We start from the raw sequence: 14170 nt of genomic DNA, 5'->3' as shown, positions 1-14170 counted from the left end.
TAACATTGCAACACATGCCAATACGGCCGGGTTAACTTATAAAGTGCAATTTTAAATTTCCCGCTAAACTTCCGGTTGAAAAACTCCTTTGGATATGACGTATGCGCGTGACGTAGCCAGTAGAACAGAAGTATGGCTCCCCCATTGAGGCCAATACAAAAAGCTCCGTTTTCATTTCATAATTCCACAGTATTCTGGACATCTGTGTTGGTGAATCTTTTGCAATTTGTTTAATGAACAATGGAGATTGCAAAGAAGAAAGTTGTAGGTGGGATCGGTGTATTAGCGGCTGGCTGTAGCAACACAACAAGAGGACTTTCTTGGATAGCAGACGCGCTAGCCGATGCTAGCCACCAACCCATGCTAGCCGCCAACCGCATCTGTGATCGGGTGAAGTCCTTCGTCGCGCCGTCGATCGCTGGAACGCAGGTGAGCACGGGTGTTGAGCAGATGAGGGCTGGCTGGCGTAAGTGGAGCGCTAATGTTTTTATCATAGCTCTGTGAGGTCCGGTTGCTAAGTTAGCTTCAGCGTCGTTAGCAACAGCATTGTTAAGCTTTGCCAGGCTGAGAATTATTAACCGTGTAGTTACATGTCCATGGTTTAATAGTATTGTTGATCTTCTGTCAATCCTTCCAGTCAGGGATTTATTTATTTTGTTTCTATCTGCATTTGAGCCAGATGCTATCACATTAGCTCAGTAGCTAAAGAGTTTCGCAGATGTATTGTCGTGGAGATAAAAGTCACTGTGAATGTCCATTTCGCGTTCTCGACTCTCATTTTCAAGAGGATATAGTATCCGAGGTGGTTTAAAATACAAATCCGTGATCCACAATAGAAAAAGGAGAAAGCGTGGAATCCAATGAGCCAGCTTGTACCTAAGTTACGGTCAGAGCGAAAAAATATATGTCTTGCACTGCATTCTAGTCCGTCACTCTAACGTTCCTCATCCACGAATCTTTCATCCTCGCTCAAATTAATGGGGTAATCGTCGCTTTCTCGGTCCGAATCGCTCTAGCTTCGTTGAAAACAATAGGAAAATATGAGGAGGTGAACAACTGACTACGTCACGCTACTTCCGGTAGGGGCAAGGCTTTTTTTATCAAAGACCAAAAGTTGCAAACTTTATCGTCGTTGTTCTATACTAAATCCTTTCAGCAAAAATATGGCAATATCGCGAAATGATCAAGTATGACACATAGAATGGATCTGCTATCCCCGTTTAAATAAAACAATTTCATTTCAGTAGGCCTTTAAAGTACCAATGATAGTCACACACACACTAGGTGTGGTGAAATTTGTCCTCTGCATTTGACCCATCACCTTGTTCACCCCCCGGGATGTGAGGGGAGCAGTGGGCAGCATACTTAATCAGCATTAATACCTTTTTTAATAAAAACAGTATGTATTCTGACCACTTGTGATACTTCAAATGCAGATACTGCAAAAAAATTAGGGGGTTGCTTACAGCCACAGCAGCCAGTATTTTTGAGTCGAAGCCCCTGGCGGTTATTTGCTTCTGTAGCCCCGATAGGAGACTTTGTTTAATTGAATACATTGATTTACCGCACTTCTGTCATCATTTTCCACTAATAAATAGTAATTTTAGATTATATCAACATAAACTATAACATGCTATAATAGATTATTTTACAGTCACGCACTGAAGGGTTCTCCACTCTACATTTTTTAGGACACTACAAGGTTGTGTTTTACCGTGTGGAATAAATCCCCGCTATCTTTTTTCGAGGGACTGTTCTGTCTTCTGACCAAACTCAAACTTTTTTTTTTTCTAGTCAATTATTTATCAGATTTTTCTTTTAAATGATCCATGAAGCATGCAGCAGCCCTTTCTCTTTAAACTACACTGCACGGAGAAGTCAGCGCTGCAGACATCATTTCTGCTTTGAAGGCGGTGTAGTAAATTATGTGGGCACTGATCAAATCTGGGCAGCACGGTGGTTAGTGCGTGTGCCTCACAATAAGAAGGTTCTGGGTTCGAACCCTGGGCTCGGGGTCTTTCTCTATGGAATTGGCAACACTAAATTGGCCCTAGTGTGTGAATGTGAGTGTGAATGGTGTCTGTGTTGGCCCTGTGATGAGGTGGTACCACCGAGTGCAGGTGGGATAGGCTCCAGCACCCCCAGTGACCCCGAGAGCGACAAGCGGTAGGAAATGGATGGATGGATGTTTGGTTACAGTTGTGGGATGTCGAGTTTGTGACTTGACACAAAACCCTACTTTGCCTATGTTCCTCCTTTTGCGTTCCACCATGAGGTGGCACTGCGCCTTCGGTCCAAGTGCAGCTGGGATAGGCTCCAGCACCCCCCACGACCCCTAGAGGGACAAGTGGTAAAAAATGAATGGATGTTTGGTCACAGTTGTGGGATGTCAAGTTTGTGACTTTACACAAACCCTACTTTCCCCGTGTTCCTTCTTTTGCATTCCACCATGAGGTGGTACCGCGTCTTCGGCCCGAGTGCAGCTGGGATAGACTCCAGCACCTTTGCGACCCCAAGAGGGACAAGCGGTAGAAAATGAATGGATGTTTGGTCCCAGTTGTGGGATGTCTAGTTTGACTTTACACAAACCCTACTTTCACCGTGTTCCTTCTTTTGCGTTCCACCATTAGGTGGCACCGCACCTTCGGCCAGAGTGCAGCTGGGATAGGCTCCAGCACCCCTGCGACCCCAAGAGGGACAAACGGTAGAAAAATGGATGGATGGATGAATGGATGTTTGGTCACACTTGTGGGATGTCAAGTTTGTGACTTTACACAAACCCTACTTTGCCCGTGTTCCTTCTTTTGCATCCCACCATGAGATGGCACCGCGCCTTGGGCCCCAGTGCAGCTGGGATAGGCTCCAGCACCCCCCGCGACCCCGAGAGGGACAAGCGGTAGAAAAATGGATAGTTGGATGTTTGGTTACAGGTCTGGAATTTCAAGTTTGTGACTTTACACAAACCCTACTTTCCCCGTGTTCCTTCTTTTGCGTTCCACCATGAGGTGGTACCGCATCTTCGGCCCGAGTGTAGCTGGGATAGACTCCAGCACCCTCGCGACCCCCCGTGTTCCTTTTTTTGCGTTCCACCATGCATGTTCATTAACTCCATACATCGCTCAAGGTGGGGGGTACCTGGGAGGAGGGGGCAGTGAAAGGAGAAATGGGGGAGGACTTTGGCGCCTGAAGCTTGAAGGATGAGCGGGCTGGATTGATTAATGGCGCCCTGATGGAAGGATGTAGTGGGCTTTCAGATCAGGCAATGGCGACTGAGCTGTGCTGCTGACCCCCCCCCCCCCCCCCCCCCATTTTAAGGTGGCTGTTTGACTTCATTAAGGTTTACAGGTTACGCTAGGCTACTGCTTACATTACAGCGCTCATTACAAGGCCATTAGGCCCGGGCAGAGAAAATATTGTTGTCAGAACAATGAGTGAGAGCATTTTGGTGGGCAGGGGAGGACCGTGCTCCTCTTCTTTTATTACACCTATACCTTTGCTCTTTTTGGGACTGTAAACAGATCAGGAATCTTTATTTTTCCAGGCTGTGGGAGTGATTATAGGAGTTAAAAGCTTCTCCGAGACTGTGATTACCCCCCTCATGGTCAATCTGTGCCTCTGAGCCTCCCCCTTCCTTCCCTCTGGCCAATGATTCAGGTCATAATCACATTGTATCCAGCTGCTGATGCATCTATATATCAATTGCTACGCGCTTCCTTTTCTTTTCAAAATACATGTGTATGTAATGAGTCCACACCTCTTTCACGTATAATTAGCAGCATGTTTCCCTATAATACCATGCAATAAAATGTAGCACATTTAAAAACATTGTAACATTACTCAAAAACATCCACATAATCCCAATTCCCTCCACCGTCGAGCATTACAAAACATTAGTTGCGCTTTTATTCTGAACAGAATCGCTAAACCGGAAATAGTGTATGTGCCAACAAACATTTGCTTCTGAAACTCTCATATATGTCTGTAATTGTGTTTTTTCACTAAATTGCTTTTCTAACCAAATCACAAGATACTTTTAATAGTGTGCAGAAGACAAATATTAATGGAAAAAAAAAAACATGTCCACTATTAGACAATTCAATAAAACCCCTTTAGCTAGCGAGGCTAACTGCCATGTTAGCTATCCATCTGACCAATACTAAGTTCAAAACAAAACAATTCATATGAACCGGGTTTATCCACAAAACCCAAAACCAGTGAAGTTGGCACGTTGTGTAAATCGTAAATAAAAACAGAATGCAATGATTTGCTAATCCTTTTCAACCTATATTTGGTTGAATAGACCGCAAAGACAAGATACTTAACGTTTAAACTGGAAAACTTTTTTTTTTGTTGCAAATATTAGCTCATTTAGAATTTGATGCCTGCAACATGTTTCAAAAAAGCTGGCACAAGCACCTGAGAAAGTTGAGGAATGCTCATCAAACACTTATTTGGAACATCTCACAGAAAGGTTAAAGGTTAATTGGGAACAGGTGGGTGCCATGATTGTGTGTAAAAGCAGCTTCCATGAAATGCTCAGTCATTCACAAACTAGGATGGGGCGAGGGTCACCACTTTGTGAACAAATGCGTGAGCAAATTCTCCAACAGTTTAAGAACAACATTTCTCAACGAGCTATTGCAAGGAATTTAAGAATTTCACCATCTACGGTCCGTAATATCATCAAAAGGTTCAGATAATCTGGAGAAATCACTGCACGTAAGCGGCTAAGCCCGTGACCTTGGATCCCTCAGGCGGTACTGCATGAACAAGCGACATCAGTGTGTAAAGGATATCATGGGTTCAGGAACACTTCAGAAAACCACTGTCAGTAATTACAGTTTGTCGTACATCTGTAAGTGCAAGTTAAAAACTCTACCAAAGGCATGGGTAACTTACACATCTGTGAAGGCACCATTAATGCTGAAAGGTACATACAGGTTTTGGAGCAATATACAGTATGTTGCCATCCAAGCAACTTTATCATGAACATGGTAAAATTTGCTTTAAAAAATATATACAAATCCCCCAAAAATGTGGTAAAGCCGCAATATATGAAGCGCAATGTGGTGAGGGATGACTGTACAACATTTTGCTTCTCCAGTAATGTTGCTAATGTTTCAATGTAGTGAGTCCCGAGGACACTCAGGGGGGTGACTTGAGTGGGTTACTGGGGAATTCAATGTGTCCCTAATTTAACACTAGAAGTCCCAGCATTTTTCTGTCTACCTAGAAGACCCAGAGAGGGGTCATTTGGCCCGACGCTTTTCCCGAATACACTAATCACTCATTTTGTTATGGTAATGAGGCTGTTAGGGGCAGTTTGTCTAGGTAGACAGAAAAATTATACATGTGGGAAATGCCGAAAGGAGCAATGGCAGTGCCAGGATTGTGAGTGACTGCTCAAATGTATGTCAGTCACGTTTACATGGACATGGTTTTTCATTCTTTGTAAATATGCTTTTTTCTTTGTAAATTTTTTTTTTTAAACAATTTTTGGCACACAAAAATAACAATTGCTTCTGCAACAACCCTCCACACCAAAACTGGGAAAACAGTTGCTTTTTCATTCTTTGTAAATATGTTTTGTTTTGTATTTTTTTTAACAATAAATGTCAGAGTGTTGATCCCTTCATTCTGTTGATCCTTGCAAAAACACACACAACCTACCTCAGAACTAAAGCTTGAGCTGTAAGGTCCCCTCCCCCACACAGGCTCAAGTGGCCCCCTGCCGTGTGCCACTAACAGCCACATTTTCATAACAAAAGGAGTGTCCACAGGGGGGACTAGGGGTCAAATGACCCTCTTGTGTGTTTTCTAGGTAAAAATGTCAATTGACCCTTCTCTGGGACTTCGCGTGTTAATTAATTTCCTAAATTGTAGAGTTAAACTCTTTTGTTGGTAGTAAGGTATGATATAATATAAATTAATGAATATATTCCTTTAAGTGCAGAATATATTTATATACAGAATAAATTCAAAATCTGAAATGTTTATTGCAACATATGCAATGGGATGACATACAATATTCAAATAAAATAAAAAAAATAAAAAAACATACTGTAAACCAGGGGTGTCAAACTCGTTTTGAGGGCCACATCACAGTTATGGTTTAACAATGAGTAATATATGGGTATACGTGTGTGTGTGTGTGTGTGTGTATATATATATATATATATATATATATATATATATATATATATATATATATATATATATATATATATATATATATATATATATATATATATATATCCAGGGTGTACCCGACCTTCCGCCCGATTGTAGCTGAGATAGGCTCCAGCGTCCCCCGTGACCCCGAAGGGAATAAGCGGTTGAAAATGGATGGATGGATGTATATATATATATATATATATATATATATATATATATATATATATATATATATATATATATATATATATATATATATATATATATATATAATACATTAACAATTATTTTTAATTTTTTTTTTATATAAGCTGCAAAATATATTTAAATGTAATTAAAACAACTGGCAGCTCAGTCACCAGAATTTTACAGTAAAAGCAGTGTTTTCTTTCACAGCATATAAATAAATGGAATGGAGAAACAATACCACCCTTTTTAGCAGTACATTTCAAGCAACAGAGCTGCCATCTTGTTGTTTTAATGTTTGTTTTTTTGGTTTGTTTTTAATGTTTTAGTGTCTTACTGTATATGGAAAATAAACTGTACCAAAGTTGATTTTACGGTAAAAAACTCAGTCGGCAGAATTGAACCGTAACATCAATTTTACAGTCTACGATTTCATTGATAATTTGTTTTGAAATCATAAGTCAAGCAGATATTTCAGTACAGTATTTATCTTTATTTTAACAAAAAATATTTTTGGAATACATGATAATATAGTATTTTGATTTTGATAATATTGAATTTTTAAAAGATATGCAATTGCCTGCAATACATGATTATTAATGTCAGAAGGGAAAGAACAAATACATTTATTAAGAACATTTTAAGCATTTTATTAACGCATATTATTTCCCGGCTTTCGCGGGCCACATAAAATAATGTGGCGGGCCAGATTTGGCCCCCGGGCCTTGAGTTTGACACCTGTGATGTTAACAAAACATTCTCAACCTTTATAGATGTGCCTGTTTTTTTGTGAGTAGAGCAAATGTTGCAGGCGATACATGGAACAGTCATATGAAAAGCAGAGCCAATGGTATGTGTTGAGGAGCCACAGCTTAAGAAAAGTTAGTTTTTTGGGGAGGAAGATGCAAAAGATAGAGGTATTTATTTTGCATTGATTGATTGATTGATTGATTGAGACTTTTATTAGTAGGTTGCACAGTGAAGTACATATTCCGTACAATTGACCACTAAATGGTAACACCCGAATAAGTTTTTCAACTTGTTTAAGTCGGGGTCCACTTAAATTGATTCATGATACAGATATATACTATCATATATACTATCATCATAATACAGTCATCACACAAGATAATCACATTGAATTATTTACATTATTTACAATCAGGGGTGTGGAGGGAGGGGGGGGGGGGGCATCATGCACATGACCGAAGTTCATACACACAATGATAAGATACTATCAGTCGTATTACACGTGGAAAATACAGCAGCAGTCTGCTCACCAGAAATACTTATCCTTTTATTTTGTGGCATTTTTGTGTTCTCCCTCTCACTAGCCGCCATTGGATACGTTTTTATCACCACCGCCGCAGTGTGTTTATTTTTATACAGCGCGTCCCCTGAACGTTAAAATGCCATCAACACGAACGAGCACAGAATCGAGCAGTGGAAACGTGTTTTTTTTTACTATGACGTTCATATCTTTAATTGAAGTGTTCATGCGCAAACAGCGATATCTCCATTTTCCTTATTGTGAGTGAACCAATGTTTTTTATGTGGAGCTTTTCATGAAAAAGCCATCCTGCTGATGTGGGTTGCAATTGATTCGGTTCCAATAACCAAAATAATATTCTCAATTGGAAATAAAACACATTTGTTACAAAATTTGAATTGTTATCATTTAAATTTTGCAGCCCAAACGTTTGTTTGCAAAAACAGACTGTGGGAGTGATTATAGGAGTTACCTTTGTGGTGCTAGCCTGGCCCTAAAAATGAGTGAAAAATAGATTTTTTTTTCCAGAAGAGTGCTTATTCCATCACTGTATTGAACTAATTTTATACGAACTAATACCTTTTTTTGCCTGTGTAGAGTAGTTTAGCTATTGAAGACACCTTGGAGTCGTCATTCTGTCAGCCTTGTACAAGTAATTATGTTACCTATAGCGGGGGTGAAACTGGGACAATGTGAGCGGAGAAATTAAACTGTCTTCTAGCCTAAGAGTGTTCAACCTTGTAGTAAAAAATGTGTTGTTGGGGAAACTATCAAAAACATGACTAGTTGTTTGGACTAACTCAACTGTGGGCCACAGGTGCAAAAGAACTCACTGTGGAATAAGGGACATAACACACCAGACAAGGCTTCAGAAGGATACCCAGGCAAGATGGAGCTAATCTCATGGTCGCTCAATGCTATTGACAAAGTGTTGTCCAGCATATGTTATTCTTGTTCTGAAATTGTCTTGTATCCATCAAATCTGCTGTTGAAACTTGGACTATATAACCAACATATAAATTGATTGTAAATTAGGGGCGGGACATGGATAAGCATTCTTGCTTTTTTCCCCCGTCTCCCTTTTCGGTGGGTGCTGTTGCATGTCTGTCAAATTACAAAGAGTGATGAAGTGTTGCTATATATGTCTGCCGGAATAAATACATTTGTTCATTCATTCAATTCATTCATTCAATTAGACGTACCAAAACACGCATCGCAGGCCCCAAAAAAACAGATCGTAGTCAGGCAGCCTGAATGCCATACCATTATACAGGCGGAAATTAGGATATGGTGCGACAGCTCATTCATGTCAGCAATGCAACTTCAAGTTTGAAACTAATAAGTGATATAAACTCATTACATGCAATGTGAAATAATAATAATTTTGTTTCAATTTGATGTTTTCATAATTTGTAAGCCATGATCATAAAAATTATATCAAAAGAAGGCTTGATTAATCTCAAGTTGCATCCTCGTCATCATTTGTGTTATGGCGTTGTTTGTGTTGACTTACTGCAGGGGTGTCAAACTTGTTTTCTTTGAGGACCACGTAGCAGTTATGGCTGCCCTAAGAAGACCACTTGTAACATAGATAATATATAAATACACAACTCTGTATTATTTATATATATTTTTACGTACACTGTTAACAAAAATCTACACATTTCACGGTAACAAATCGACGTTTTGGTGGTTTTTACAGCATATCAATGGAAATGGAAAAACAATACCCCCTGTTTGTACTGTAAAATATACTTTTGTTTTCACGGTGTATTACTGTATATGAAAACACGATAACATACGATAGTTTTTTTTTAATCTGTAGTAAAAATTTGGCCACTGAGCTACCAGTTTTCACAGTTAAAAAAAAATAAATAAAAAAAAATAAAAAAAATGGATAACTTAATAATCATGACTCAAGCCAATATTGAATTACTAATTTATATTTTAACCAAAAAATGTGTCATGATCCGTTGCCCGGATCATATTTGTTTAGTTTTTTGACTCTCTCAGTTCCTGTTTTGTGCACCCCTAGGTTTGTTTTAGTTGCCAAGGGTGCAAATTAGTTTCACCTGCCTCTGATTAGTGTTCGGGACGCTCACCTGCTTCCGGACACTAATCAGAGAGCTACTTATCCCTGTTTTTCGCCACATACAGTCTGGTTTTCTTGTTTGCGCCATGCAACAGTCACGTTGGAGGATTTCTTCCTTCTTTGCTCGTGATTCCTGTGCTAATTTTTGCCTGTTTATTTCCTGCCTGATTTGTGACAATAAATCATTGTCTTACCTGCACCTTGCCTCCGGAGTTTCAGTCTGCATCCTGGGGGAACGACCCACGCAGTAAAATGCGACCCCCCGGCATGATAAAATGTGTGTAATGTAATATTAAATCATGTTTAAAAGATTATGGAATTGCTAGTAGTACATGTATTTTTTTTTGTCAAAATGGAAAGTTAAATACATTTAATAAGAAAAGACTCATATTAATTCCAGGCTTATTAAATGACGTGGTGGGCCAGATGCGGCTACCAGGCCTCGAGATTGGCACATACGAGCTACTGCCTTGTTCTTGTACGCGCAAAAACAGCAACTTGCTGCAGTGCCTTTTAATTTTCCACACGTTGGCTATATTTTATCAATCTTGATGCTAGCCGAACCTCAAATAGACCAGAACCAAGAGATGCAAGTAAACCCGTCTAGCATTACTTCTACGCTAAATATAGTTTATGCTAAGGACAAAGCAATTAGCAGAATATTCCAAACGCCAAACTGTGGCCACGGTGAGCTTGCAAAAGCGTTTTTTTTTTTTTCCGGCTGCACGCTTCGTCTCACTGCGCTCCCTCCGTCTCACTCACTTATTCACTTTTTAATTACATGGCAATTCAACACAGTGGAGATGAAGAGACTCGGCCCTATTTCCCAGCACACACACACACACACACACACACACACGCACACACACACACGGTGTGGTGCACTTGAAAATATATCATTAGAAAATGGGAGCTCGGGCGTGTTGCAAGGAAGAGATGGGTTTTGCAGCTACAAAGAGAAAAGCAGAGGAGGAGTTTGCCGGAATCAACTCTGTAGATAAGGCTGTTTGTAGGGTTCTATCAGATGATGCACAGGATCATCTGCTCACAATAGAACGGCTTCCCCCGTTGCTTTGTCAGCAGGGTCCCACCGCAGCTTTCTTGTTGGGTTTCAAACTATTTCATCATGCACCGCCCGCCCCTCTCTCACACTTTGCTATGCCATGCAGCACCGTGCCTGTTTGGCTTCCAATTATGCAGTTGTTAAAGCAAGTTCGCCCGTGGCCTGCCAATTCTTATCAAGCCATACATTAAAGAGCAGGGAATCTCATGTAAATTAAATTCATGCATCGGCTTTGTTTGGGGTTGTTGATTTATTCTTTGCGCCCTACGTACTGTACAACAAATGTCGCAATTATAATGCAAAGAGCGAATGTAAATGTACTTTTTCCCTATCAAGCACCGCATAGAGAAAGACCTAAGGACATAAAGATGTGGATTTTGTACAGGGAATTTAGTAAGCTACATATACATTTTGTGTTATATATCAGGGGTCCACAACCTTTTTTTCCACTAGGGACCGGTTTAATGTAGGGATGTCCGATAATGGCTTTTTGCCGATATCCGATATTCCGATATTGTCCAACTCTTTAATTACCGATACAGATATCAACCGATACCGATATCAACCGATATATACAGTCGTGGAATTAACAGATTATTATGCCTAATTTGGACAACCAGGTATGGTGAAGATAAGGTACTTTAAAAAAATAAAATAATAAAATAAAATAAGATTAATAAATTAAAAACATTTTCTTGAATAAAAAAGAAAGTAAAACAATATAAAAACAGTTACATTGAAACTAGTAATTAAGGAAAATTTGTAAAATTAACTGTTAAAGGTGAGTACTAATAGTGGACCAGCAGCACGCACAATCATGTGTGCTTACGGACTGTATCCCTTGCAGACTGTATTGATGTATATTGATATATAATGTAGGAACCAGAATATTAATAACAGAAAGAAACAACCCTTTTGTGTGAATGAGTGTGAATGAGTGTAAAAAAAAACAAAAAACAAACAAAACGATACCGATAATAAAAAAAACGTTACCGATAATTTCCGATATTACATTTTAACGCATTTATCGGCCGATAATATCGGCAGGCCGATATTATCGGACATTTCTAGTTTAATGTATGCATTTTTTTCACAGACTGGCTTTTTACAAGTGGCAGATAAAAACAGCAAAAAAAATGTGCATGAAAAATCAACTCGCTATATAACGCTGAAATAATGGGAGCCCTGGGCGTGTTTCTTTGCAAAAAGATGGTCGCCGGCACGTTGATGGCATTAACTACCGTATTTTTCGGACTATGTCGCAGTTTTTTTCCTAGTTTGGCCGGGGGTGCGACTTATACTCTGAAGCGACTTATGTGTGAAATTATTAACACATTACCGTAAAATATCAAATATTATTTAGCTCATTCACGTAAGAGACTAGAAGTATATGATTTCATCGGATTTAGCGATTAGGAGTGACAGATTGTTTGGTAAACGTATAGCATGTTTTATATGTTATAGTTATTTGAATGACTCTTACCATAATATGTTACGTTAACATACCAGGCACGTTCTCAGTTGGTTATTTATGCGTCATATAACGTACACTTATTCAGCCTGTTGTTCACTATTCTTTATTTATTTTAAATTGCCTTTCAAATGTCTATTCTAGGTGTTGGGTTTTATCAAATAAATTGTGCGACTTATGTTTTTTTCCTTCTTTATTATGCATTTTCGGCAGGTGCGACTTGTACTCCGGTGCGACTTATACTCCGAAAAATACGGTATATCCCAGTTTTTCTAATTTCATTTGCACTCTAATTTTATTGACAGTTTAGTTAAATACTTATTATTAATTTATTTTATTTATTTTAGCAGAACATAATGTATATTGTATGTATATTTACTTTGTCTAATCAGTCTGACCTAAGCCTAAGGTTTATTTGTTAAATTAATAATTTAATCTTTGTGATTAACACATGCTTTTATATCATTTTACAAGGTAGAGAACTGTAAGTAGGTCAGATACTTTATTTTATTTAATATGATCAAAATCAAGAGTAAGATTACTAATTCAGTGTTAATATTGGAGTGGGCCCCGGGTCCCTCTGTAGTGTAGGTCCTGAGGTCAAACAGGTTAAGAACCCCAGCTGTATACAATGACCCAGCAGATGAAAATCAGCCTTTGGTTACAACCTGACACATTAAAATTGTATATATTCATTAATGTGCATTAATGTACTGTAACAAATGGCAACTTCCTGTCAGGAGTTGTAATATACATCTATAAACAAGCTCATTGGTGTGTTTAGTGGGACAGACAAAAGTTAAGTTAGAGAAAATGTGTTTGTTTATAAATCAATTAATGTTTCTGTGCGGCCCGGTAGCAAATGCGTCACGGACCGGTATCGGTCCCTGGACCTGTGGTTGGGGACCACTGTTATAGATGACAAAGCAATAGGACTTCGGGCCACACGTTGGACACTGCTGCCCTATAGGACCAACACTTTTATGTGCGCACACAAGATGATGCGTGCAGAGGAGGCATTGTGAGGTCGAGTGTGAGTGATTGAGTGATTTGCATGGCGGCCATTGGAAATCATTAGGTTAGCGCTGCAGTGACACTATGGAGGCCACCATGACACCAGTTTTATAGGCAGCCACTTCAAAGGTCATGACCCTGGATGAGCGGGCGTGTCTTTCTTACACAATTACATCCATCCATCCATCCATCTATCCATCTATCCATCCATCTATATATAGATATATGTGGGTGTGTGTGTGTCTATGTATATATACAGTCGCGATAAAAAGTTGACATACACTTGTAAAGAACATAATGTCATGGCTGTCCTGAGTTTCCAATAATTTCTGCAACTCAAATTTTTTTGTGATAGAGTGATTGGAGCACATAGTTGTTGGTCACAAAAAACTTTCATGAAGTTTGGTTCTTTGATGAATTTATTATGGGTCTACATGACATGTAAAAAAAATAGCTGTTGGGCCACAATACCCAGCAATATGTTTGGAAGAGAAAAGGTGAGGCCTTTAATCCCAGGAACACCATGGTGGTGGTAGTATTATGCTCTGGGCCTGTTTTGCTGCCAATGGAACTGGTGCTTTAAATGGGACAATGAAAAAGGAGGATTAACTCCAAATTATTCAGGACAACCTATAATCATCAGGTTGGGTCTTGGGCCCAGTTGGGCAATTAACCCCAAACACACGTCAAAAGTGGTAAAGGAGTGGCTACAATTAAGGTTTTAGAATGGCCTTCCCAAAGTCCTGACTTAAACGTGTGGACAATGCTGAAGAAACAAGTCCATGTAAGAAATCCAACACATTTAGCTGAACTGCACCAATTTTGTCAAAAGGAGTGGTCAAAAATTCAACCAGAAGCTTGCCAGAAGCTTGTGGATGGCTACCAAAAGTGCCTTATTGC

General features: G+C 39.3%; 1 protein-coding gene across 2 annotated transcripts in view; it reads left to right on the top strand.

The window, feature by feature from the left end:
- celf5a (cugbp, Elav-like family member 5a) overlaps positions 1–14170 on the top strand; it is a 685925-nt gene that overhangs the window by 24355 nt on the left and 647400 nt on the right. The gene's annotated exons all lie outside the window — the stretch shown is intronic.

The sequence above is a fragment of the Entelurus aequoreus genome, linkage group LG27 (genome assembly GCF_033978785.1).
Source record: "Entelurus aequoreus isolate RoL-2023_Sb linkage group LG27, RoL_Eaeq_v1.1, whole genome shotgun sequence".
In the NCBI taxonomy this organism is placed as follows: domain Eukaryota; kingdom Metazoa; phylum Chordata; class Actinopteri; order Syngnathiformes; family Syngnathidae; genus Entelurus; species Entelurus aequoreus.
Note: the sequence above shows the minus strand (reverse complement) of the source record. Positions and strands in the feature narration are given on the sequence as shown.